Consider the following 27,841-nt stretch of genomic DNA (forward strand, 5'->3'; position numbering starts at 1 on the left):
AGATTTTTATCCCGAAACGCGAAGTTCATGAATAATCGCAATAGTGTGTGTGCATGTGTGTGTGTCGCGTGCGCGTAATCGAGAGCGGAGCGCGCATTGCACTCGCGCCGTCGACTTCTTAATCGAAAGGAGGCGGCGAGCGCGAGGCATTTCCGCTCGGGGATATACTCGCACTGAGCTGTGCTGTACTGCGTGTGCGATGTGTGCTTTTACGTCGAGGCTTTTGCGAAGGAGGTTTTGAGGTATGTATATGACGAATTGGATTGAATTAGAGTAATTATCTATAGAAGGATTAAGGTTAGCCATATAATCGAGTAATGGACGACAATACATTACAGCTGTACTAACAGCTGATCATTCCAACGAAATTTCAAAATTCCTCGCGAATAAAGCTCGAATACTGCGCAGCACGTCGCGTACACACCTGCGTGTGCGCGATCGATATTTCCCTGAGTTCTCTATCTCTCTCGAGCGCGCGTGTGCTAATCCACTCTCCGGAACAAGCTCTATATATATCCCCGCACACAGACACACGCTGCTCCGTATCAAGATGCTTCTACGTCTTTATTGAGTTAGTCCCAAGACCCTTGAGCGCGCGTGTAATAGGATGACGATTATGCGACTGTGATAAAGAGAGTCCCGTCGGCGCATGCGCGAAAAATTGTATCGGAGGCAAAACGTCCGTAATGAATTTCAACGCGGAAACGTGATTCGAGAGAGGAAAAAATTGGCGACGAAGAAACCGAAAGTTTGCCTGCGATGGAAATTGCTCAATCGGCGAGTGTGTACGGCAGAAAAAGAAAGCAAAAACTGGGCCTAACGGTGTGACGTAAAGTGGGTTAAGGGGACCGCCGGCGAGTCGTGAGAGGCCTGTCTTGCGCTATATATATATATCGTAGCTCGTAGCGCGTCTCCTTAAACGGCCGCCGAAGCAGCTCTACCGATCGATTAATTGCAAACCGGTCTTTTTTAATCAAACTCCGAGAGCGCAGCGTCCCGCGCGCGGCTGTATACTTATCTCTCTTTTTTGTGCCTCGTCGGCGCACCGGCAGGTTTCCCTTTCTCCACGGACTCGACTGTCGCGTGCGCGCGAGGATGATCGGATATAGAGAAGCTTGACTTGATTTTAGGGCACAATTTTTTCTGTACAAGGCGTAATTTTAATTTCAGCTCGATTGCGGCGAATTTTAGTGAAACCTCGCATCAGCCGAAAGAAAAAATCAAACTTTCATTTCTTTTCGGCATTTTTAATTAGATCGAGCTTCCGTTAGAAAGCACGATTGAATATTCAGCTCGCGCGATTATGCGGACTCTCTCGAATTAACCCCCGAGTTTATTCCAACCGTACAATATACTGTACAGTGTCGTATTTCCCATTGAAGCAAAAAAAGAGCGAGGACGCGAGCCTTGACTGTATAGAGCGAGTCGTCGAGTCGAAAGAGCTTCGCGAGAACGGAATATTTCGAGAACGCGCACGTCAGAGGCTCGTATGCACTCGAGGACAAGAGGAAGAGGGGGAGGAGGAGAGGCGATGGCCGGAGGCAGGAAGGAGCCGACTAAGAGCTCCGAGAGAGAGAGAGAGAGAGAGAGAGAGAGAGAGAGAGAGAGAGAGAGAGAGAGAAAGAGATGTGAGGCGCGTGTATAAACGAGAGTGAAGAGGGACTCGTGTGTGTGCATACCATCGGCGTCGTGGGAGTTGGCCGGATGAATTTCGAACAGGCCTTCGATAGCAGCGATTTGGAGAAAAAAATATTCAAAACTGAAACTCCAGACGCTTTACGAGGTGAATTGCGCCTCGAAGCGCAACAGTCGTCGAGTCTCTCTAACGCGGTGGTCTCTCTCTCTCTCTCTCTCTCTCTCTCTCTCTCTCTCTCTCTCTCTCGGCGCGCATGTGTGCGCGCAGGCCTCCGTGACGAGCAAAATAAAATAACGAGACAGTGCAGGGCGGCGGAGAAAGAGAGAAGACGGAATCAGAAAGAAAGACGCGCGACTGGTATTCCGAGAAGGTATCTCACACGTGTTGCGAAGAGCTGCCTTTCGTCGACGACGCGATTTTACAGCCGGATATTTTGTACGGTTACATTTTGTTCCCGTTGGTGCGAGGGAAGAAAATTTAATGACTCTCGACGTGAATACCTCGAGAGAGAAAAACTCCTTCGACGCTTTATTAATTCAGAGTTGACTCTTTCCGAACGACTTGCCTCGAACTTATTACGCATTAAAAAAAGAGAGAGAGGGAGATAAGGGACAGGGGCTCTCCTGCTGGACGCAGAATCGGAAAACTTTGTCGCCGAGAGGGAAACTCTTCTTCTTCTCCAGCGCGAAGAGTGGAGAAAAAAGGCTGGAAAAACTTGTAATAACAAGGAGACTTTTTCCGGGAAAATACATCGAAACTTCGGCTTCTCTCCAGAATTTTTCGACTGACGGAAATGGATGAGCGCGACTTCCGCCGGAGACTTTCGCGTCACAGTAGAATTCCTCTTCGCTTTTCGATACTTTTCGATCGCACGCGACGCTTCATTTTTTTCTCTCCTCCATCGCTCTCTCGAACGTCCTGTCCGTGTGTTTGGATAGTTTTTGGATATATCGACTACGGATTTTCCGTTAACGCAAAATCGATGGCCGGAGGGAACCAGTTTTCGCGTTCGAAGTAACTTTCGAAATGGATGGTTTAATTCGAAAGTGGTCGTCGCGCGTGTGTGTTATCAAAATCGTTCAGATACCTCTCTGACATTTCAACGAATGTATAATATTAGCTGTCCCTGCGTCTGGCGCTCGATTCTACGTATATTCCCTATATGAGGGTCGCAAAGCATTTCGTTTGCGAGGTTTGAGAGTGGGAATATATATTGAAATTCCTCGCACGAGTCTATTGCCGCTCGCGGGACACGATGTATATACATATAGGTGATAGCTTCTATACAGCGCGAAACTTTCTAATAATAGATTTATCGACGGAGAAAGGAGCTTCCTCGGTAGCCGGAGAGTCACATTGTGCTCTCGACAATTTAAGCGTGATTACGCGTTCATGACACCTACTTAGAGATATTAATTACTCGCCCAAGTTTGGAGATCAGGATGTTATGTCGCCGTTATTTCACGTATGAGATAGCCGAATAAGGCAGTTTTGGCAACAAACCGTCTTCAATTTTCTCTTAAAACAATAATTTTGCGAGGCATCAACAACACAATCACACACGCTCGCAAAACGGCTTAAACTCTCCAGACAATATACATAATGGCGCTCCGGTATATGATTTCAGTTCTCGCTGCGTATCGCACTCTTTTCCCGTCGCACACACGCGACAGCGGCGGCGGCGGCGACGACGGCGGTCATTGATCGACCGGCGATGTCCCCCCTCCCGAGGCTCGCTTCTCCCACATTGACGCATCGCGCGCACACCTCGCTTCTCTCTTTCTCTTATACACACACGGCTGGCATATGATGTTCGCGAAAGCTGTTGCTCCGTATTACGATATTACGAGGCCGAAGCTGTGCGCTAACCGATGGATGTGTGGAGTGTGATTGAATTCTTTGAATTTGACGAGGAAAATTGTTTACTTTACGTTTGATGTTGGACTGAGTTATTTTAGGGTAGAAGCGAGACGCTTACCTGTAACAGAAAGAGAAGAAGCCTATGAGAAAAGCGGAATACTTAGAAAGAATTTATTTATGTTTCAGGGCGACGAGAGAAGTATGGCCTGTGTCGTTCTGTAAGGCACTTTTCTCTCAAAAGCGCCGGACGTAAACAAACAAAAGACCTTCGGAGGTTATGTCAGACCGAGTGTCTTTCGAAACGAAATAAAACGGCCCCCGAAAAACCTCTCACGTAAAAAAAGCTCCCTGCACTCTCTTTTTGAGGTTATGCCGTCATCCAGTCCCTCCCCCTGACCAATCTACTCGCGAGCCTATCAAAGCCCCGTAAACATCGCAGAAATCAGCGGAACCAGCGTTATTTCCTCTCCCCCCGTATACGAGGCACAGGCACAGCTACACACCCGCGCGCGCAGGAACGAAAAAAAAGGAAAACAGAAAGCCTGTGCTGCACATACACACAGCCATATACGTCTGCTGGCGCGTCTGAGTTACGCGCGCGACTGCCGCGCGCTGTGAGGTAATACTCGCTCACACATACACGCGCGGCTCTATAAAGCAGCGGACAGTCTCCTTTCACTTTGGCATTTCACTCTCGCGAGAGATGTGTGTCGTGCGCTCGAGAGATCGGCAAGACTTTCAGACGCGCGGATCAGGGTCAGATCTCTTTGCCGCCGCTCTATGCGTGTGCGGAACGTTCTCCTCTCGTTCGATCCACCCACTCTCTGTCTCTCGTGCGTGCGGTGTTACGTTATCTTATCGGGGAGCGTAGAGCGAGTGAAACACACCACACATGTGGATGGAAAAAAGAGCGAGATAGTTGGTGTTTGTACGAAATGCGGAAATGTCGCTAATCTTTTTTCTTTTATTTTTATTATTGTGGGAGAGAAGTGTTTGAGATTATTAATCACGAGGCGCGGTAGAAAGTCGAAAATTGTCAATCTTCCAGTGTCGTGCTTTCGTTCGTAAGGTCAAAACTGTTAAACGGGACTTCTTTCGAGTCGTATATCATCGCTACAGACGACACGTGGCTTTTGAAAACGTCGTCGACGATGATGCAGAAAAAGATTTTTAAAAAGTCGAAAGGTGCTTTACGTAATACACACCGCTCTGCTCATCGACTCTGGATCATTCGTATTAACGGAGAAAGTACACCGGAGGAGTTTTCTCCGAAATTGTTTCCGGATACCGAACAGCGCCTCGACGACTCGGCGTAACGCATCTGGTGTACTTTTTGCGCTCGGCAGACTACTACTGTACACACACATCCGATACATTAAGCCGATTACATGCAAATGTAAAAGTTCCCTTTCAGTTTGGCGCGCTTCAATCGAGAGCCGCTCTCTCTCTCTCTCTCTCTCTCTCTCTCTCTCTCTCTCTCTCTCTCTCTCTCGTCGTCATTGCAAAAAATCAATTAAGGCCGAGAGTTTTGATAACGATTCGCGATTAAACGAGAGCACAGGGCTCGGTAAACGTTTATTTTTCTCGCTAATACGCGTTAACAGTCCGGAAAGCGCGTATTATAACGCAGACGGCGAAAATGCTGACCGTTACGCACTTTCACTCTTTTGAAAAAAAGAAGGCGGGGATCGTGGTGTTATATATGGAGAGGCTCGCGTTTAGAGGCATATTACATGGCTGTCTCTCCCGAGCGATTGTTCCAAGTTCGTACGACCAGTCCTGTCCATAATGCACACACCAGAACTCTATTAAAAAACGTGAATCACAATTCACTCCCTCCTCCACGCTTGGAGAAAAAATCTCTCCATTATATTTCCAGATAAAATATAGGCTGCATCATGAAAGTCTTATTTTTTCATTTAAAAAAAATATGCTACCTCACAGGCCGCCGATGGAAAAATACGTCCTCCTCCTCTCCAGAGAGAGCGGCACTCGAGGAACAAATTTCCGGCCCCTGCCTATCGAATCTCCGCCGTCGTTGTCGTCGCGTCTCGTCATCGGCGCTGCTGGTGGTGGTGACGCGGCTTTTCACGGAATACCTACTATATACACACACGAGAGAATTTTCCTCTCCCGCCTCCGTGTTCTATCAGCGGAGAGGATCGATCGGTGCTGACTGTATACGTTGCGCGAGAAAACACTGCAGACATTTCATCAGGGCTGAGGATTCGATGTAAGAGGAACCAGATCGATTTCTTTGGAATCAATACAAAACGCCCCTTAATCAACTCGCTCAAGTAATTAAAGCCGCGCGGGAGAGGGAGTCTGGTGTCACCGCAATGACGTTAATTAGCTCAGGCCGCGCACAGGGTCGAACGAAGATCGTAAAGCGTATTTAGCGGGAGGCGGCGCAACTGATGCTGTGCGCTGCATCTCTCTCCCTCTTGTGCAGCTCTAATTGCTCGACTGTATAGCGATTGTGTGTGTATACGCGTTGCAGTGGATTTACATACCAATGGAAACGCCGCAGCTATTGTGTGTGTATGGCCGATGAATGCCTTCGGTGAATTTAGTCGTTTCATGTCAAATGTACAAGACACTTGATGAATTTTTAAAATTACCCTGAGTAAACTCGTAAATTGCCTGCACTACCCCATCCTCGTATTCTCCGACGTCAGAGAAGAAGAAAGCGCTAATAAATCCGTCACTGGTCGGCGAAAATAGAAATAAGGAAAAATTTAGAAGCGCGACGTGCTAAAAATAAAAAAGGGCTTCTTCCCGCAGCCCTTCTCTCTCTCTCTCTCTCTCTCTCTCTCTCTCTCTCTCTCTCTCTCTCTCTCTCTCTCTCTCTCTCTCTCTCTCTCTCTCTCTCTCTCTCTCTCTCTCTCTCTCTCTCTCTCTCTCTCTCTCTCTCTCTCTCTCTCTCTCTCTCTCTCTCTCTCTTCTCTCTCTCTCTCTCTCTCTCCTCTCTCTCTCTCCTCTCTCTCTCTCTCTCTCTCTCCATATTTACACAGTATACACACTCGATGTATAGCTGTCGCGATTGATTCCTCGTCATTTTCGTTCACCGCCACAAATCAGTCGTCGAGAAAGAGAGGCATCGTCGTGTACAGAGAACGAACGTCGAATATCAATGTTGAGAGGCGAAGAAGAAAAAATACGACTTGGGATTCACGACGCGCTCGTGACTCACGTGCGCGCGCGCAAGGGAGACATCACAGCAAAGAGGCCGAAACGGAGGAGGGTTTATTTATTCGGAAAAGAACGAACCAGCGGGAATACTTATGAAGGAGAGAGAGAGAGAGAGAGAGAGAGTTGGGTTTGCCGGAAGCCCAGCCTTAGAAGTGCCGGCGATTTTGGCGATCTTACGAAATACGCAATAATATCGTCTTTTAGTTTCCGAGTGGAATTTTCCGCACCACAATTGGACTGTGTGTGTGTGTGTGTCTATCTATATATATATATATATATATATACACACACACACACACATACATATACATACATATATATATATATATATACACACACACACACACACACGCGCGCGCGCGCGCACGCACACACACACACACATATATTTATATATAAGGCGTGCGCGGCTCTTCGATATCGATTTATGCTAATAACGCTTTTCCCAGAGAGCGTGTAGTGTCTGCACTCATTAGAATCGCGTAGACACACATAAGTGTGGGGCAATACGAATCGCGAAAATTATTCAGAATAGGTGAACGCAATTTTTCAGGGTTGATAGGACACGCGACACAATGTGCTATTGAGGGAAAATTCAAGGAGCCTATACACACCAAGAAATAAATACAATTACCTCGGCGGCAGCGGCTCGTTTATGTCTTTACACATAGAGACTCGTGTATGTGTGCGTGTGTGATTATAAATGAAAATAGCGAGCGGTGTATAAGCCGCCTTTTACCGACTACTCTCTCGAGGTTGCATAATAAATAATGGCCGTTTCTATGGCTCAATTCCAGCCGCGAGCGGTAATATAACGTTGTTGCCACAAATTACGCGGGGCTGTTTTATACACACTCTTTTTCGAAAACTTTTTTTTTCAAATCGATTCGAACAATCAGAAGAAGAAGGAAAAGAAGGAAAAAGGAGACTCTGGAATAAAGAATTCTCGGAATATCTCTCCTCCCCCCGCGTTAATGTTTACGATACCGCGCGCTCTCTGGAGAAAGAAATGCAAGCTCGCCACGGCTGGTCGCGGCTAAATAGCGCTGAGATTGCAGAGAGAGCCAAGAGAATCAAGGTTATCTCTCTCCGTGCGCGTTTTCCTCTATATATAGCCAGTAGCCGTAAACGGAAAATGCACTTCTCGCGACATAAACTTCATAGCTAATACACCCCCGGTTTCTTCTCTCAAAAATTCTCGAAAAAGGGGGGGGGGAGAGAGAACAACGGCAAGGATTTCAGCGACTTTACGATCGTTCCTTCCACCCACGTGTATATAAAAATCTCTTCTTCCACGAGGACACAGCAGCAGCAGGTAGAGAGAGAGAGACGCTCGGAAAGCGCATGTAACCTTCCACGAAGGCCCGGAGAAAGAGGAAAACGCTCCGAAATTCCGCGCAATCATCATTGCTCTCTCGGCTCTCGCTTTCTGCGGCAGCGGCTATAGCTTCTTCTATACTGCTGCATATACCGGCATCTTGTTCTTGAGGAGAAGAAGGAGAAGCAGACCGTGGGAATTAAGCGTATCCTCTCTTGGAGATGAAATTTTTCTCTCCTTCTACTCTCTGTTTACGACTGCAGCCCTGTGTTCCGGATAAAGTTTTAATTCAAGACCGAGACTAATTAACGCTACGCTTACCGGCATGATAAGTGTGCATACATGTATAACGCTTCCTAGAGGCGAATTATGTAATTTTACGCAAAAAGTCGATAAGTTTTAAAAATATCCTTAGAACAGCGCACACACAACGCGCACGTAATGAATTATGCACAGGCTTCTGGATTCTATGTTTGTGTATTACGTCGTTGTATCTAAATTTACGATCCGACGTCGGATTTAAACTCGCGCGCTCTTCGGAAGCTGCCGCGTTGCCATCAATTTCTCGCGGGATGAAAAATACCCCGTTCGATATAAACAAAAGTGAAAAATGCGACCGAAATAAGAAGTCCCGAGATGCATTTAAAATGCAAAGAGCGCTGGCGTGGACGATACATTTAAATAAGACGCTACACGCAGCAGCTCCTCTGCTGGCATAATACTTGTAAATCGCTTCTCGCGCTGAATAAATTTGTCAGGGAGAAAAATTGAGCGTGAATTCACCGGGAGCTAGCGCGTCGATAATGAGCTCTTACACACATACGTATTCATTAGACGCTGGGAACTGTGCCGTGTATAGACTCGGACTTTTCGAACTACTGGAATAACTTACGGCCAAAATTGACTTTCATCGCTCGCACCTAAAAACTAATTAACTCGCTGCGAGAGCATTCCCGAGGTGGGGAATTTTTTTCCCTCTCATATCCGGTGCGGATCAACAAGCGATCGACGTAAGAAGGTATACGAGAGGATTAACATATTCATTAATTACAGGTCGGCTATTCCATTCAGCGATGCGCCTCGATGACTAACGGCGTTTTTCTTTTTTTCTTCCAAGCTTCCGCGTTTCGTCGCGCTAAATTCGAAGGTGTATTGTTCGCGGAGAAATTCTTTCGATTTCCTCTCGAGTAATTCAATCGCAGCACTCGGCAGAGTTGAAAAACCCAATATCCTATACGTCGTGTCTCGAGCGAAAAAAAGATTGCGCCAAATCTACAGCCCGGGGACAAAAGCAACCGTGTCAACGCGCAGCGAATTTCCGAGCAAAATGAGCCTCCGGACATAATGCGAGAGTCAATATAAGCTGCAGCAACGCCGAAAAAGCTCTCGCTAGCTCGTTTTTGCCGAAACGAGTATGAGGAATTCGAGTCGGAGGTAAAAAAGCGAAACGAGATTCGTCGCTGCTGCAGCGAACGAGGCAAGTCGATCGGGAGCAGCCGAGACAAATAAACGCGTCGTCGTCGTCGACGACGTCCTTCGAGCTTCTTTTCTCGGGTTTTTCGACGACGACGACGTCGGGGGATTAGAACTTTTCTCTCTTGTCGTCGATGTGAAGCGAAGAAAGCAGCAGCAGATGAAGACGGATTGGATTGATGGGGAAAAAAGAGGCGGATGAAGAGGAGAGAGACCTAGGAAACAAAAATACGCGAGGCGTAATCAGCTGGGAAAGCGAATAACTTTCAGCAGCAGGGGCTGCGCGTTTACAAAATTCGCGACCGTTGAAGGAACTTTTCCGAGCGTAAAAGTTTCTCTTCTCTACTCTCGAATGAGGAAAGACAAAGCAATTTTTCCGCTCCCTGCAAAAGATTTGTTTACTGCCAGGTGAAGTTTGATTAAGGACGTATTTTTTCCCTGCAGAAGTTTGTTTTGCCCGGGTATAATGTGGAGGCTTTATTCGTTATACGAAAGTGTATCAGTGGATTGCTGATATGCAATCAGTAGGTTCGAGCTTGAGAGGGTTATTCTAGCAGACAAATACGACTCTACGGAATGAAAAAAGTCACCTGCGCCGGAAACTTTTCGGGTGATTCGGCATTTAAGAGTCTTAAACTTATAACGAATCAAAAGCAGATCGCTCTCCGAAATTAAACAGACGACTGGAATTCCAAAGCAAAAGAGTCCTCCTCCGTAGGCGAATAAAAAACCAGAGGATCTCTGGAAATCAAGCATTCGACCGCAAATAACCGAGCCCGAATCGAACGAATTTCCGAATTCCAAATAGCCGAGTTCCCATCGGCCCTCTCGAACCGCCCTTCGATTCATCACAGCGAACTTTGGAAATTCAGCCAAACATCGAGAGCAGCGGAGTAGCCACTCCCATCTCGAACTTTGAAAAATTCAAATATATCCCTTGAAATGTTTTCAATATATCCCTTCCTTATCTCTCCGGCAATCCTTCTCTCTCTTCGGATCTACGGTATGAACCCCCCAGCGGAGTTTCTCTCTTCTTATTTACACGAGAGCGCGCTATCGCTCGCTTAAAAACTCCCCCGTGTCGTTGTCGTGGAAAGAGAGTGAGAAGTCCGTACGGCTATGCAAATCTCGACGGGTCGACGACGTCTCGAGTGAGCGAGCTTCTTTCCTTCTCTTTTTTCTCTCTCTACTCGAGAGTTGAATTCCTCGCGTGCGTGTATGCGAGTTTCCGTTATGCATCCGAAGATTAGCATATAGGTATATTTCCCGCCGGATCGGCGCACGCTGTAGTGGCCCGCGCGATTCGCTCCGATAGCTTCATTGTTTATCTGTCCGGGTGATGTGTTCGCACAGCCGGGTTATCGCGTGTTTCGTCGTTTTGTTATTCGCTAATTGTTCGGAAGTGACACGCGGCGTATTATGGATTGGATATTTTAGCGCGAGTCGTAAATCGTGTGTGCGCTGCGCGAGCAATGGGCTGATTAAAAACCGATTGGTATACTGAGTTATTAAGGCCGTTTGGCAAACGATAATTGCCATGAATTTCGCGAGATGATTGAGATGCGCTCTTCTTGGCTATATCGGAGATCGGGATTAAATTGCAGGCTGTTATGTTTGTTTGACTTATACACAAGTATGATATTATATACGTGATCTGGAAATCGAGTTAATTGAGAAAATCAAGTAAATCGAAATGAGCAGTCCACACTCGTCCACGGACTGTTTCAGTATATTATATTTAAAATGCAGTATCCCCACAGACGGAGAAACGAAAGGAACAACACAAAGCCAAAAGAAAGAGCGACGACGATTTTCCTCAAGGTGAGAGCTGTCGTCGTTTCCGTCTTTCTCTGAACGAACTCGCGCTCACACATTCCCGTCTTCTCGCAAACTACCTCATTTGCTCCCTTTTTCGTCTCACTCTCGATTTAAACTCGCGCTCTCCGCCCCTCCATATACTATATATATATACGATTATTCATTTCATGCAGCTCCTTGTACAGCGTCTGTGTACACGCTGGCTAGCAAATTTCGCGTAAAAGTGTATACTCTCCTTGTTGAACATTTTTTACAGCTTCATACGACTTCTTGTGTGCCGTAATATACATCTGTAACGCGGCGCGTTACACCCGGGGGTATGATGATATCGATGAAGTTTCGTCTTTCTCCGGAGCTCGTTTACACAGTGTCTCTAGCGAAACTTTTTTGCGCTCGGACGGACTTGCGCAACACGAAAAGCACACACGCACTCATAATTGATTGGGCAATGAAATTTAACGTTCCTGTTCATTTCTAATGCTTGTTATTTAATCGTTGCGAAATATCGGAGCGCGCGCGGGAGAGAGCGAGTTTGAATTTTCGACGGTATATTTTTGCGAAGCGGCTATAATACGATTCGTTGTTTGCGCCGAGAACGTGTCTAGGGGCTATGGAATTGTAAAATATTTATGCCTTACGTTTCGTTAAGAGAGATAAAGGCTCGCGTGACTGGAAAAACACACTGTGGTGGGGAAGTACACGACGCTTACCTGGAACAGAAAAAAAATAAACGGAAAATTAGTTATTAATGTATTTTGAAGAAATAAACTTTATTACGATTATAGGTTCGCTCGAGTAAGACACACGAATTAACCGATGTTTGCCGTGCAGCTTTTTCATATTTGCTCAGCGTTTACAATAAAGATCGCGAGGATAGGAAGATAACTAGAAGTATGTGTCTCAAACAGAGAAAGAGATCTGTTTGCCCTAGACTACGCGCCGCAGATAAGAAAACAAAACAAACACACAGAGAGACGCGTCGAGTAATTTGAAGACTAACAGAGACCCGTTCTCTCTCTCAAAAAAAAAAAAATTAAAAATAGCATTTACTCTTCCCCGCTTACCGGAAAACCACACCTTCGACCTTCAGCCCATACACACATAGCACGTAAACTCAACGTAAACGTTCATCATCTTCTCCTCCGCGATTATTCTACCCGAGCAAGCTCGAACCAGAGCGCAATTACACGAGGCTCTCCCGTTCACACGGGTGCAACGCGCGCATTGCACAACAACGACGACGAAGGGAATCGGTTCGATGATCTCGGCGGCGGCGCTGCTGCTGCTGCTGAGGTGAAAGAACAATGTGCCCTCTCCTGAGAAATCTCGCGCCGAGCGGCGGCGATATTAGGCTGTGCATACAGTGTATATGTATATATATACACGTGCTTGGCGATCGATCGTGTGAACCAAATTCACGAGCGAGAGAGCGCGCGGTTACGCGGTTCTCGGAGATTTTTCCTTCTGCTCCACGAATGACGATGTAAATTATGTCGAGCCCGAGTTGAATTGATTATATAGACGTGTGTGTGTGTGTGTGGAGGCGGTTTTTCGGGATTGGGTATAATTCGTCGGGGGAGTTACGGCTTTATTTGCGTAAGCGTTTTGGGATTGTCGTCGTTGAAGGAGAGAGAGAGGTTATTTCGGAACGTCTGGTGTGTGCGTACGTCGCTATCATTCTATGCATAGACGCTCAAGTCGGGGGATTAGAAAATCTGCTTTCTATAAGCGAGCACGAGGCGTGGAATTCGCGCTTTCGATCGCACATAAGCGCGCGGAGGTAATATTTAATCGATAGATTAAAAAGCTCGAGGATCGATCTTACGCGGAGAACGATTTCTGTGCTGGTTTTCTTTGCGCTCGACATCTTTTTGAGTCCGTGTAACTGGTCACATGAGAGCTCTGCAGAGGGAGATGTGTAAAAATAGATTTTTCGAAGCGATAACGAAGCCATTTGACGAGCTTCGCGTACGCGAAACTTTCTAATGATCGTGTGCCGGAATATAGTAATTATCATGTCGAAAGAGAGCGAGTTGATAACTCTCGCTTTCGAGAAGCGAGTGACTTTTTGGTTGTCTACTTTTTTGATGCAAAATTGTGTAAGTATTTGAAATAAAAGATACACCGGCGATTATCATACCTCTTTTTTCGTACGAAGAAGTGGACCGAAGACACGTCAGCCCGGCGAAAATCTCGAGGCTCTTATAAAGAAGTCCGCACGGGTGTGCGTATGTGTACCAACGACGACGACATTCCTAAGGCGCGGCCTCATCGTCTCTCGACCCTCGACAGCCACGTGCGTTCCAAAACGGACGTGCGATTATTCGCTCATCACCGACGACTCGATTCGATAAAATCGTTGCGTCGAAATTATATACGAACATCGGAGAAAATTTCCACCGCAATTTCGACGAAAAAAAAGTCTGTCAAACCCACGCTCGCGTTCGACATAAAGCTTCCTCTCTTGTGTGCACCTGAACTTCCGCATAAACAGTTCGATTGAAACGCGTCGACCGCTGCAACGGAAAGCAATTAATTGTGGTTTTCCCGCGACGACAGGAGCATTTAATTTCACGCCACAGTGTTTCGCACTTTTCCAGCAGCAGCAGCAGCTGTCCTTTTGAGCGCGCGGGACAAACGATAATTGGACGCGACGACACGGCTGCGCGAATTTTTTTCACCACTGCACGATGAAAATGACGAGTGCAGGGGTGAGCTGTTCTCCTCCTCCTGCCTTTGTTTGCCGCCGACAAAGTAATTCGTTTTAATTGCTGTTTCGCCATTCGACACTCGTCTTTTGCATGACGCGTTAGAGGGTTATGTTTTTCTTTCGCGCCTCGGCTTTTCAATCGGTCGAGAGAGCCGTTTGCATAATTTCACGGAGAGAGAGAGAGAGGGGTGGGGGGGGGAGGAAACGAACAATCAACATTTTCCCCCGATTATTCACAAAAGCTCATCATCGCGCACTAAAAGCCGACAATCATCGCGGCCATTACGCAAGATCAACGCACTAATATGAGGAATTTCAGCGGCTCGAGTGTAGCGCGAGAATAAATTAATTTCTCGAGTTGTGGGCGGCGAGCGAGCGAAGGAGAGAGAAATAAAAGAGAAAATGTGTAGCGCACAGCGGCTCTACACGAAAGTGCGTCCGAAGGCACGCGTGACGAAAGCAAAAGGAGATTGGAGAGAGGAGAGCGCGTATACACACTCACACAGGCACACGATGCTTGCCGCTGATGGTTATGAATGACGTAAGGCCGATAGAATTAGAAATCCTCTTTTGGATGTATATTCGCGCGGACGTGCCGCGATTGGATCTTGAACTCTCCATTTGATGTGATATAAATTTCTTTTTTTGACTTCAGTTTTTTTATTTTAGCGATTATTTACCGAAAAAGAAATTTAGCTTTCCCGAGAGCCGGGGAGAAATTTCTCACGTAAATACACTCCCAAAGCGACCTTGTAACAATATCAAGCAGTCGCTCTCCTATCCTCATGCCGAATTTTTGGCACGAAGGCGATGGAGAGAGAAAAAAAGAGCGAAAAAAACAGCATCAGCCGCGAGCGGGCGTGGGCGATATTTTTTTTCTCCCTCTCGATGTGCCGTTTCGCCTTGAACGCGATAGCGAGCAAAAAAAGAGAGAAACAGAGAAGGCGCTTCAAGTGTTTTTCCTCGCGAGTAAGAGAGAGCGAGAGAGAGACTGCTCCCCCGCGAAAATTCTGTGATTTATAAACGCGCGCGAGAAAACTGGATTTAAAAATATAACGGCTAATAAAGCGCGCGCGGGTATTATTATTTCAGAATGATTCACGGCGGCGATAAATTTCGCTCGTTTTGAAAAATTGGCTTAGCGACCCTTTTTCGCGCGCTCAATTTTTCATCAATCGACGCCGCACGAAGCGCGTGTTTTCTATTTTTAAGCGGTCGCGCGCATCGATCCGATTGTCTATTCATAGATCCGATTAAACAGTAAAAAGCAACGAAGCATGCGTGACTCACTTTGCCGTATAAAAAATTTCTAATTCGCAACATCGATTCCGCGTGAATCAGGAGGCGGCGATGTATAGTATAGCGTCCGATCGATACTCGGTTAATCGCGAGAGCCGATGAGAAGTGGAAAAATACATTTGTTTCTCACTCGAGAGAGTGAGTAGTGGCAAAGGTCTTTTAAAAATAGCGCATTTTGATTTCGTGTCTCAGCGCGGTGGAATGTTTGCCGCAGCAGCGGCACATCGCGCGATAGGTATAGATAAAAAAAGAGGAATAACGCGACGATCGAGAGAAGAGTTCGCGAAAGCGAAGTCGAGCTGCCGTTCAATTACACTTTCGAACAATAAACGCGCCGAGTGTTACGGATATAATTTCATCAAAGTGGCCGCACATGCGGATATGCATTATTATGCGCGTAAACTGTGTGTATTTCGACCTTTTTCGCTAGACCGACTTCGAATGTAATCGCTTTGATGTCTTTTAACTTCCTGCCCTGTATGTGTACTTCAGCCCTCGTTTTGTTTTTTCCTTCCGATTTTTTATTATTAAAAAAAAATGCGCGTATATACAAGAGAGAGCGACGCTTTTGAGGGTATAGCTGACATTCATCCCTTTGCCGAGAGGAGAGTTGGTTTTACAGGGGGTAACGCGAGGATGGATGCCGAACGAGAGCGATTTGAAATGGTTGTTTAATCAGGTACTAGAATCAACGTTCGCGGGTCCTTTTTGAAAATGGCTCAAAGACCCCGATTAAATTGGCTTGATAAAACATTTGCCGAAGCTGCTTACCGACCGAAAAGCACATGCTTTAATTCAAATTAACAGCCGTCAAAATTCAAAATATTTACCTTCGCGTAAAAAAAGCTCCGCATTTTCTGCGAAGAAAAAAAACCGAACGAGAGGAACAACAATTTCGTGACCTTCAGAAAAAGGAGTAAGCCCCACGGCGCGCTCAGAATAAAATCTCGCGGAAAAGAGAGAGAGAGAGAGAGAGAGAGAGAGAGAGAGAGAGAGAGAGAGAGAGAGAGAGAGAGAATGAGAAGAGAAAGAGCGAGCAAAGCTCGGCGCGGGGGAGGATTCGATTTTGCGGAACACGCGCAATTCTAAAGGGACAGATTTAATTAACGGCAAGAGGTCACGAGCGTAGTAGGCGCGAAGTAGCGAGCGTTTTAAAAATCGCCTCCCTCGATAGTTATTTCAACTCCCTGTATTACTTTTTGATCAGCTTCTTTCTCGCGACGCTCCAAAGCTCGCGCGTGCGAGTCGATACGAGTTGGGGTTAACTTTTCGAAACTGTGATTTGAAAAGTCAGCGAAGAGACCGCGAAAGTGTTCTGAAAGAATGTAGGACGCTTTTGTAGGTGTTTTCTTGTCGGGAATTTTTCCTCGCTTTCGGAGAAAAGCTCGTGTGTGTGTGTGTGTTGGGTCTTCGAAAGCATTTGTTGCATCGCATTGAAGAATAATAATTATCCACAGCAAAACAACGAGAAATTCAAGGCGGCTCTCGGAGAAAAAAAAATTATTCAATCTTCTCGCCGCAGTCCGGTAACAAAACGCTCGAGCGACGAGCTCCCAAAAAAGCTACCCTCCCGGTGCAAAAACTCGAAAAACTGGCTCGCGAAAACGTCCCTTCCTCTCCAGATGCCAAGCAGCAGCAGCAGCAGCAAAAGTTCAACGACTCAACAGCGAGCTCCGTGGAACGAAGGCAGCGTACAAACTCGCAGACTACACAACGTCGGCAGACACGTAGCAGCAGTGTAGAGTGAGAGAGAGGGCCGGGCCTGACAAACAAGCTCGCGCGAGAGCGCCGCTTGTCGACAATGGGTCTCGAGACATACTTGGCCGAATGTCAGACCTTGAAGCTCTCCGTACATTAGCGAGAATTCCAGCTTTCGCATTTGTTGCTCGCTGCTGACTAGGCCGAACTCTCTAAAGATTGAATATTTCCGATTCGCGGAATTCGAATTAATTCCTTTCGAGATCGAGCTTCAAGATCAAGAGCGAACTTTTTTCCGCGATCCTAACCTCACTTCTACACTAGCCACGCGCGAGCGGAAGACGCTGATATTACACGCACGCGTATTCGTGGAAGCGTCCGCTTGATTGCGAGTTCACGCGAGTTTACGCACGCACGTTCTTGCTTATAGCATAGCATCTCTCTCGCTTATTCGCTCGCGAGCGCGCGGTTTCTATTTCCAAGGGCCTATTTATAATCGGCCGCCTATTCATTTCGGAGTCGGCGGATCCGCTGTTTGCTTGTGTATACTTTGTTGCTGGATATACGTCTTCTTCTCATTGTTTTAAAATTATAGAGCAAAGCGAACCACGTACAGACGTTATTTTAATCGCACGACAGGCTCTTTTTGCGCCAAGGTCGAAGCGATATTAGAATTTACGATGTCGAATTTAAATAAAACTAACGAGCTTTGTTGACACTTCCAGTGTAGATTAGCGGAGCGATGCTTGCGAGGTATTCGATTCAAGAGAACGTTAATGTGTATAATTGTCGAGATTACCTTTGCAATAATCCGAAGCAGTCGATAAAGCGTCGTCTGATTTTTTACAAAAGTGCGAGATATCATCCACATTTCAATATTCAAATAATAAGCAATCGATATACGCGTACCGCAAAAGTTTGAAATCACAGAGCGAAAGAGAGCGCGTCGACGAGCTTCGAATTTAATTATTCAGAAGCGTACCCACACACACACACACACACACATCTATTTTCAACGACTCGCGCAACTTTCGCGTATACAAACAACGCCCGCTTTATTATTCCCTCTGTCTTTCCGCTTCTATTTCTCGCCCGTTATAATTGAGGATAGTTTTCAAAACAACATCGGCCGCCGCCGGGGGCTTTGCACTTTTTACAGCTGGCGATGCGACGACAATAATATGCCTAGTGTTTTTTTATCTGCGAAATTTCGACGTCGAAACAATAACACGCGCTTATCATTGCAATCGCACGAGACAAGAGATAACGTTTATTGTTGCAGTTTTGTCAATGTGAAATACGATTTCGGTTCGTCTCTCTGACGTGTGCGAGTAATTTTGCTGCTTGGAGCGCGTTATCTACTCGATTTTCGACTGTAACTCGATCCACACAGCATGTGTGTGTGTGTGTGTGTGTAGAGGCGGGAAGAGAGGCAGAACACAACGTCGGCAATTAGCCGGCGAACGAATAGATTGCAATTGAGGTAGGTTAAAGAAATTCGAGTTACACGATTAGAAGCCATGTTATTCGATGATTCGACATCTGTTCAAATTTACTTTGACATCTATCATAATCGAGGCCTTGACTCTATAACGGAGTAGAATGGGCTAAGCGATAAGAGAACACAAAGAATTACACGCCCGGAGTAACTACCGAAATTAGCGAATTCGATTATCCATTCAAAAATATTTCCGAGGAATACACAGCTCATCGCGAGCATCTCTCTCTCTCTCTCTCTCTCTCTCTCTCTCTCTCTCTCTCTCTCTCTCTCTCTCTCTCTCTCTCGAGTAACGCAGGCGTTCGCTCGTTTTTTATTCGTCGAGGAAAAAAATCACAAATTCCCTGATACAATTCCGCAGACACTCGCGTGTGTGCTCAGGTGCGCGGGAGAGAAAGAGCGCCGGCCCTGAGTTTCCAAAAACTCCCGTCAATGGCACACGAATCTAAGTAATGCGCCACTGTTGATATTTTTCTCTTTTTCCGCTACCAACTCTCTTCGGGGAAATCCAAGAGGCCGGCCCCGTATCGCTCTCCGGTTTGTGTATTTAATTCCGAGATAGAAGTGCTATACCTACACAAGCGTGTAAAGTATCGCCGCGCGCACGTTTTTAGCAACAGAAACGAGCGATAAATCCGGAGCGATCCGGCGCGCGTGCATGCGCGAACTCAATTACAATCGTCGTCGTGCGGAAAAAGACTCGAGTACGTTTTATTATCGAAGAGAGCTACGCGTCGACTTCCGTCCGTTTTGAATTCAGACCGCGCGTTCGTCAACCCTGATATAGTATACGGCGCAGGGAAGGATCGGCGGCATTAGCGAGGGCCATTAGAATTTCGCGAAAAAGCCCGGCCCCGACCGCAGACACGTACTCGAGGCTCTTTCTCCGGTTGGTCGTCCTTCGGGGAATTCGACTCTCCCTCTCCGCGAGAGACGAGAGAGAGAGAGAGAGAGAGAGAGAGAGAGAGAGAGAGAGAGAGAGAGAAACAAAAGTACGTTATACGCGCCGCTCGGAAACGAGAGGAACAGAGAGAGAGAGAGAGAGAATAAAGAGTACATAAGCGCGTATAACTCACCGTGATCGTAAAAGCTCGTGGGCCCGCTGTTGCAGCGTGGATATCCTCTCTCTGCTGGGCGGTCGCAGGTACACACGGTGAACTGCACAGTTAACTCTCGGCTCTCTTCCGCACAGACAAATAATATCAACCAAATGAACACGTATAGGAAGTGCGGCTGAGAGATGGGCGGGCCGTGTGTGTTGTTGTTTTGTATCTTATATATATATATACTTTAGCTTCCGAGCAGCACCAGCTTGAAAACTGCACACACGAGATTCAGAGATAGAGAGAGGGGGGAAGATGGGAAATAAAAAAATAAAACAAGAGCGAAGCGTCTCCTGCAGTCCGTTGTCCGCGCACTACTTGTATATCCGGCCGGCACTGCGTACACGCGTATATGTAATAACGACTCTCGTACGTATCTTTGTGTGTGTGTGTGTGTATGTGTGGATCTATGTATCGACGTAGGTACTGGTATATTTTTCCCGAAGCACACACTGTTGTTGCAAGGGCTGTGTATTTGCTCGTACGTATATAGCTGTATATATGTGTGAGTAATAACTGCGCGCGTTCAGCCTCTCCTTGACTCAGACTATACTGCGCGCGCGAGTATAATATACGTGTGTCTCTCCCTAACCTTCTCGACGCGTGCCTCGTCGTGCCTCGACTGAACTGCCGAGCTCCGGCCGCCAGGAGCTGCGCGAGAACGAGCCATATAGTCTCTCCTTCTCTCTCTCTCTCGCCGCCGCCGCAGCGCCGCCGGTGCGCGCGCGCGACTTCGACACACACACTCGCGTCGCGGGCACTGTATATGCCTCCCTCTCTCTCTCTCACTCTCGCGAGGTTAGGTTGGTTCGCCGGCAGAGCCGCGCGCGGGCTTACTCTTTAGTCTTTCTCTCTCTCCCGCACTCGCTCCTTTTTTTGCCTGCGAGCAAATGTCTCTGTCTCTCTCTCTACGTGGATTTTCAGCTCGACTTACGAGACGTTGCAATGGTACGAGTTTACGGGTAAGTATGTGTATACATGGTGTAAGTATATGTACGGCTTTTGAGCGAGGCGGTAATATCGAGAGGGAAGGGAGGGGGGAGAAAACGCGGCAAAAATCGGCGGGAAGAGCGGAGGCCCCCGGAACAAAGAAGTTGCTCGCTTCGACTCGACCGTTCTCTCAGCCGCGCCTACGCCGTACAGTGCCAACTGCGGTTTTTCGCGATTCTCTGCCGAATTTCCACCAGCCGCGGCCTTGATCTTGGCGATTTTCGCCCGGGCGCCTATCAGTCTCTCTTTGTTCGCTTCCTCTATGCCGGTATGTATATCTATATAGATATATGCACATTGCACAGCGCAGCGAGTCTCGCGCCGCGCGCCGCAGTGGCGGCGGCGCTTCCTCTCGGCGAAGGACGAGGAGGAGGGAACCGCCGGAGAAAGAGAGAGACGGACGGATTAACGGGGGTTCGTCGATCGGCGCGACGCTGAAGAGAGGAGTGAGCCTTCCTTTGTTCGCTCGGTGGTGAGTTTTCTCGAAGAAAATGGAATTTCGAGAGGTTTTTTCGACGTTCGCGGTTGTTGAGAGGTACTTTGAGGTTACGACGGAAGGGGGAGAGACTTTTTGGCGTCAGAGCGGACTCGAGAGCTGAGAGGTTGCAGTGGGATTGTCGGTAAGGGGTTTTGATCAGAGGTGATTTTTGTGTTCCAGGAGATGGTCTTCAATTCTTTTGTCAAACTGTGAGCTACTCTGAAATGCATGAAGGGAAGGTAGGTATATTTCGCGATAGCTATATGCATTCGAGATGTGTTAGAATATTCGCGAATGTTCGAAGCCTAACGGAAATTTTTGGTACTTTGAGGTTACGCTGGAAGGGCGAGAGATTTTTTAGCGTCAGTTGCTGACTCGAGAGCGGAGAGTCGGTAAGGGGTTTTGATCAGAGGTGATTTTTGTGTTCCAGGAGATGGTCTTTCCCCGGAGTCGATTCGTTTGTCAAAGTGTGAGCTACTGAAATGCATGGAAAAAAAAGGTAAGCGCGTTTCGCGATAGCTATATGCACTCGAGATGTGTTGGAATCTTCGCGAATGTTCGAAGCGTAACGGAAATTTTCGAAATTCGAGCAGCGTCCATTTTCAAGGTTAGCGTGCATTAAAAAGCCGTTGGAAGCCGCTCGCGGGTATAACGAAGTAACAAAGCTACTGATTAGCGAACAAAGAAAAATTTTTTCGCGGTTCTCGTATAACCTCCCCTCAGACACCGAAGCCGCGGCGCGTCGTCTTCCCCATCGCGAAATGCTCGTCGTATACGAAATTCATTTCCTTTTATCGTACTTAGGCCGCGTTAGCAACGCGACTTCCAGGTTCGCGTCGGCCGGCAACTTCGCCCTTCTTGTCGTCAACGGCGTCGAGGCTAGCCGTATCTATAGATATACACTGTGAGCTGTGTGCACAACGAGGAGGGCGTTGAATCTACCCCTCGTGCAGCACGTATTTCCCGGCTGGCGACACTCCGTATACTGTATATGGGTAAGGATTTTGCTCGTTTCTCTCTTGTACGTTTAGTATACGTATATACGACGATCCGTGCAATTTTATTAATTTCAACGTTCTCGAAACGTTTGTTACAGTCGTGAGTTTGTGAGGTAATTCGGCTTCAGGTATCAAGCCTATATCTCCCTGTGAAATCTCATTCGCTGTACCGAGGCTTTTGTAAAGCCGAAAAATTAGATCCCTTCGTCAGCCGGTGACTTTGAACTCGCGAGTCTGCAGCGAAATGGGTACGTATATATGTGTAATAGCGCGAATTCGTCGGTGTCGCGCGACGAGGGAGAGAAAGTGAATAGGGGCCACGCGCTAGTAACGTCGCATAAAGGAACGCAATTTTACGACAAGCGAGTCGGCCAAATACGCTTACACGTATGCGCGTGTTTTAGTAGCCGAAAGAAAGATGGACAAAGCTCTTTGTTCGAGTGTGTAAAAGCTAAAGGGATTTTTTTGTTTGATTATAATGTACGAGTTGTATTAGAGTTTGTCGTATTGTTTCGATACTTTAATTACATCTTCGTGAAGAATTAAAGCATAAATATCGGGATTATGGTTAACGAGAAAATAATATAACACGTTGTAAATCTCGCGCTTCATTAGACGTTAATTAACAAAGAAATAATTTTCCAGCCCAACAAAGGTCGTCGGGCGAATTCAAGTTGCAAGAGAGAATGAGAGAGAGAGAGAGAGAGAGAGAGAGAGAGAGAGAGAGAGAGAGAGAGAGAGAAATAAAGTATAACACCGGCGAAAGACGAGGGGAGGCGAAGACTTTGCCGAGAGGGATGCCTTTCTCCTGCACCAGGGGAGAACAGGGCGTCGGCACAAGGAAGAAGAGAAGAGGGAGCGAACGAAGGAACCAAATTAAAGTCCGCAGCAGCTCGCAATAAATAATTGAGATCCCATTTATGCGTCGCGGGGGGCGGCGGCGGCAGTTCTGACAAAAAAGTTCCGCACGTGATATCGCCATGCTAATCGGCCGACGTGCTGCTGCTACTGCACACACACTTCCTTCGATTGTTATCCGCAGCTGTACTTTTGATTTGCACGTGGAAAGTGAAACGAGGAAGTTTTGCCGTTGAGAAGAAAGTTTCGGAGGGAGAAGGTTTTTATGTTTTTTTTTTCATTTTATTTACTGTTATTTTTTGTTTGCTTTATTAAGATTGTATTTCATAGGTAAAACATTGTAGTTGCGAAAAAACTTTAAGCAGGAAACTTTCTAGTTAATGAGGTTTTCGGAAGTATAAGTATAAGGGCATTCGTAAGTTGTCAAGTTGGAATTGATGCTGAAAATTGAAATTAAGAGGCGATTTGCTTTGTAGTAAACGCGGTAACGTTGAAAAACGATTCGTCTTTTACTATCGACCTAGATTTTTTGTTTCGCAAAATCAGAACTAATGCTTTTTCATTATCGTAATAACGTCATCTCCATTATGCTATAGAGCTTGGCTCAAGCTCGCGTAATTACTACCCATCATAAAGAGTTTTATTCAATGTTCGCATGCGCGCGCACTTGCTCGAGCTCGCATTAACGCATCATTAAACGTCGCGTAAAACTAACCTAATAATAATCCGGCAAAAATATTCTCGCCTGATCTCCATAGAACCAACGCTAACGCCACTCTGTACATTATATTCAACCTCGTGCTTATTCATGTGTATGCTTCTTTTGAAAGTTCTTTAATTTTCTTCCGCATTTGCTTTTGATTAAAATTTCTTCATAGATCAAATCTTTCTATGAAAGAGCATTCCTTACATTTTCTGTTGTAACAGGCGCCTTTCTACATTTTTGTCGCTTGTTACGTATTTCCAGCACGTGCAAAACTCCATCTTTGTTAAATTTTAAATTCAATTGAAGGCTGAACAAAATCAGAATGTCTACTTCAGGCTTGAAAACCAGGAATGACTTCAGAGCGTGCAGGACACTCAATTCGAGAATAAATAATGCAGTCACGAGTCGAAACGACGAACATCCAAAGCTTCCACACACACATTCTCTTACACGTTTCTGTATAGGGCAACTTGGCAGAGGTGCCGACAAAGGATAACTGCCCACAAAGAGACCAAACCGAAGGATCGAAGCTCTGATTACTCCCTTCGGATTGTCGTGAAGGAGAAACAATTGTTGTAGGCTTCGGGCACAACTCACGCCCACATACGATGTAATATCCAAAGGGAGGCATTTGATAGTAGGGTTCTGGGAAAAATTTCACGGTATACGTGATTCGACAATGTTGACCCTACTCGAGCGTTGGACAGTCGAAAATATTTTAACTTGGGAAAACAAAATTATTCGTGGTTTATAAATTGTAAATTTTAAATTGCGCAGTTGAAAATTAGATGCAAGAAAACAACGAAGTCAACGTGTATTATATTTGGCTAAGAAATATCATTTAGCATGGAGTAAGCGTTTAATCCCAATGTCGTGTCGGGTAATCCGTTTCGTAGCGAGAAAAAGCGAAATTGAGGTGGTTCGCAGGTATATAGAAAGCCCAGGGCTAAATAATTAACGAGAGAAGTAATAATCACGAAACGAAAGATAATGAAAACGGGAAAGCAAAAAACTCAAGCGCATTCGAAGAGAATGCTAAATGGTCGGAAAATAAAGGAAAACAGGCGAGAAAATTTAATGAAAGAAAATGAAAGAGGAAGGAATAGACAGAATTAATGCGAATTAGTGTAACGAGAAGAAGCTGATTACGGAAACCTTTTGCGCCAAGAGTAATTAAGTGTGACGACAGCGCAATGTTAAACGGTCGCAGTTAAGGTTAAAAAATTGTTCCTCGAAATGAGAATTTCGCTTAATAAAAAATTTAAAAAAAACGCCGGTATTCGTGTAGCCCGGAAAAATGAAAATCGTAATAACTTTTTGCAATTTTCATTATTGCAATATAACTTTAATTACACTTTAAGTTTCTCATTCCGCTTTCGCTTCTCTCTGCAGTTCGCGCACCGCCTGCTCTCTGAATTCCAACTCCGGCGTTCGCAAATGCAGGATAATAACGACTGCGACGAAAAAAACAGTCGCCGCAAATTAACAAATAAAAGCAGCCGGCAAACGTGGAAGCGCGCGCGGAACGACGTGGAATGACCATGAAAGGGAAAACGAGGAGAAAAGGAAAGCGAAAGAGCTCGTCTCGCGAATATGCAGTATACACGAGAAAGAGAGAGAGAGAGAGGGAGTCAAGAGTTTCGTCTAACGAGCAACCGCGAGTGTGTACGTGCGTGGGTTATATGCTTGATGATGTGACCGTTTGCAAAAGTTAATAGCGGGTGGAGGGAGCGCTCGGTGATAATTGTGTCTGTTGAGGGAATAAATGACTTTTAATTTTGGCGGAGTGAGAGTAATGAAGAATTCGGTATTCGAGTTCTAGTCTCGGTGGGTGTTGAAAATAATTTTGTTTCCATTTGATTTTCATTAGAATGTAGCTAGATTGAACTTTGAACAACTTTGTACACATTGACACGGTCATCCCTCTGTTGGCTTCTTTGCGCGCGCGCTTTCTGTGTATGGTTTTCTCTCGTTTCCATGCAAAAAGGGACGACTCCACACGCATGCACAGACTGCAAGACCATTTCGTCGGCTTATCTGTTTTTTCCTTAATGAGCGGTCGCCGCGTGTGTACGTGAGCGTGCGCGCTCGCGTTATTACTGGGAACTTTTGCTCTCTACAAATTGACGAGAAAGAGAGTAAAAGGGTTGGGAAAAGGAGACGCTGTTGGCTTCACGATGATGCTGTTAAACACGGCAACTCCTTTGAAGACTTCTTTTTTAGTTTCTTTTTTCTCATCGCGAATATTGAATAACTTGTATTTCGCTAACAAAGTATGTTTGTATTTCAGTCGTGGAATATGTATGGAAAGGGCGACGAGAAACTAATTGGAAGAATCATTCAATCGTCGTTACGCGTTCAGCGATCGTTTTGCAAACAGCGAGGAAAATTGGCGTCTCGAAGAAATATTTGTTGCAGTAAGCCTTAATTAACCACGAAGGACACGTATAGAACAGATTTATCCTTAATCCCATAATAGAAGACGAAAGAATCAGAGCCGAGGGTGAAAATGATTGCTGCTCTACCGAAATTTTCCACGGGGCGCTTTGTCCTCTCCCCCTGTATATTGATTACAGGCCTATTTCCGGCTCGGTTATCCGAGAGACCGTCGATACATTAGAGACTCTCTCACTCTCGGTGTCTGGAGCAATATTTGCCTCGTTACGTGCGTAATATTTCTTTTTCGCGGGTAAAGTCCAGTGCAGAGGTTCGCTTGCTACATAGCTCTTGAAAAAAATCTTGATTAACGCGTGTATGTTGCTTACGAGCATTTTTTATTTACTGCTGCGCAAAGAGAATAATCCGCCTCTGGGACTTTCAGTAATTCAGTAATCTTGTTTTGCAGGGAATACTTGCGCGCGCGACGAAAAAAGCGAGGGAGCCGTACGGTCAGGAGATCAGCTCAGCCACGTAAAAGCGGGCGCTGCGGACAAACTGAATAAAAGAGCGCGATTAGTCGGCGCTACTGCGCCTGGGCTCTTCTTGCAAATCCTACTCACGTATTCTCAAACTCCACCTTAAAGCCGCGAAGGAAAAACCTTCTTGCGGCCCGTCGCCGGTGGGCATTAGAGGACAAGTGCAGCTCGAGTTCGGTGCTTCTTTTTTCCGCAGCTGCGTGCGGCATTTGCTTTCCGGGGCTACGCTTGTAAGCCTCAAAAATGAAGACTGGATCGACTTTCGCCGGTCTAATCTCTTACGCTTTCTACTGTGAGCTTTTGGTTATTCGTGAGCTGTTTTCGAATAAAGTAACAGATTTAACAATGCAAACTGCTGTTGTAAATCCACGAGTAACGATTGGTTTTCTTTGTAAACAATCTCTGGCAATCTGTCGAGGTTTGCTAGAGCTTGCACAGCATTCGCTCTTCTTTGGAGATTCGCAATCTTCTTACCGCCATTCGTTCTTTTTTTCAAGGGATGGCGCAGAGCGTAGCCATACAAACAATTCTCTCGGATTCTCTCGCATCCTTTCGAGGGATAAGAAATCGGAAAACACATTCTCCCTCTTTCGCTAGCGAGAAAGGAAGGATCGAGGGGTGCGAAGAAAATACGCGTAACGACATGCAAACTCGACTGAAAGACTCGAATATAGCCTTATTTACACTTCTACTCTTAAAAATTGAATCCCACGTATAGTGATAAAAGAATTCAGAAGAATCTTTTCTCTGCATAGCTGTATTGTTCATTTTTCAATTCTACAGCTGTCTTCTCGAGTGCTTTGGTATGTATCGTTGCCCTGTAGGCACGTGCTATCGATTTCTACGTCGCTGTATATAGCTAGAGTGAAAAAATATCTAATCAAGCAACGTGACAAATCACCCCTCCTCTATAATATCCGACTCCGTTGTACAAATACGCTATTTACAGCCGCAGGCAGACAAAATCCAGTCAGTCGCGAAGCCTGTGCTGTTCGCGTTACGTGCGTCGGACTGGTTGTCACGGTACAGTCGCCTTTAGAAGGTAGTTCCCCGTAGCTCGACTAAATCTCCTGAGATCTTGCATCACGGTATCAATTCCTACAGGCTGAACATTCCTCGAACGTCATCTAATACACGACCAGTTTTTACTGATTACATTCATTAGTCTCGAGAGACGCATAAAAACTTCTTACGTATAGACTAAAAATGCACTGCGAAACTCACTCCCGCTCATACTCGCGTGCAACAATGCGGCCTCCGCCGAAAATTCAAATATTTCTTAACAAAGTCA

The 27,841-nt window shown here is 46.2% G+C and overlaps 2 protein-coding genes across 18 annotated transcripts in view; one reads left to right on the forward strand and one right to left on the reverse strand.

Annotated features, from left to right (window-relative positions):
- LOC100678926 (zinc finger protein 91) overlaps positions 1-20,250 on the reverse strand; it is a 28,751-nt gene extending 8,501 nt beyond the window's left edge. Inside the window, exons 1-2 of one of the 3 annotated variants that reach the window (XM_031926151.2) lie at positions 19,579-20,250; positions 11,936-12,007 (exon numbers count right to left, since the gene is read on the reverse strand). The gene's annotated coding sequence lies outside the window, so the exon portion shown is untranslated. The remainder of the gene's footprint in view (positions 1-11,935; positions 12,008-19,578) is intronic. The other 2 variants (XM_031926150.2, XM_031926149.2) reach the window with 2 other exon arrangements.
- A 216-nt stretch (positions 20,251-20,466) lies between these two features.
- The window catches only part of LOC103317425, a 219,560-nt gene continuing 212,185 nt past the window's right edge, over positions 20,467-27,841 (forward strand). For 6 of the 15 annotated variants that reach the window (XM_031926128.2, XM_031926127.2, XM_031926146.2 and 3 more), the window contains exons 1-6: positions 20,909-21,067; positions 21,254-21,312; positions 21,504-21,572; positions 21,878-22,068; positions 22,170-22,319; positions 22,717-23,188. The gene's annotated coding sequence lies outside the window, so the exon portion shown is untranslated. The other 9 variants (XM_031926130.2, XM_031926129.2, XM_031926136.1 and 6 more) reach the window with 9 other exon arrangements.

The sequence above is a fragment of the Nasonia vitripennis genome, chromosome 3, assembly GCF_009193385.2.
Source record: "Nasonia vitripennis strain AsymCx chromosome 3, Nvit_psr_1.1, whole genome shotgun sequence".
Lineage (NCBI taxonomy): Eukaryota > Metazoa > Arthropoda > Insecta > Hymenoptera > Pteromalidae > Nasonia > Nasonia vitripennis.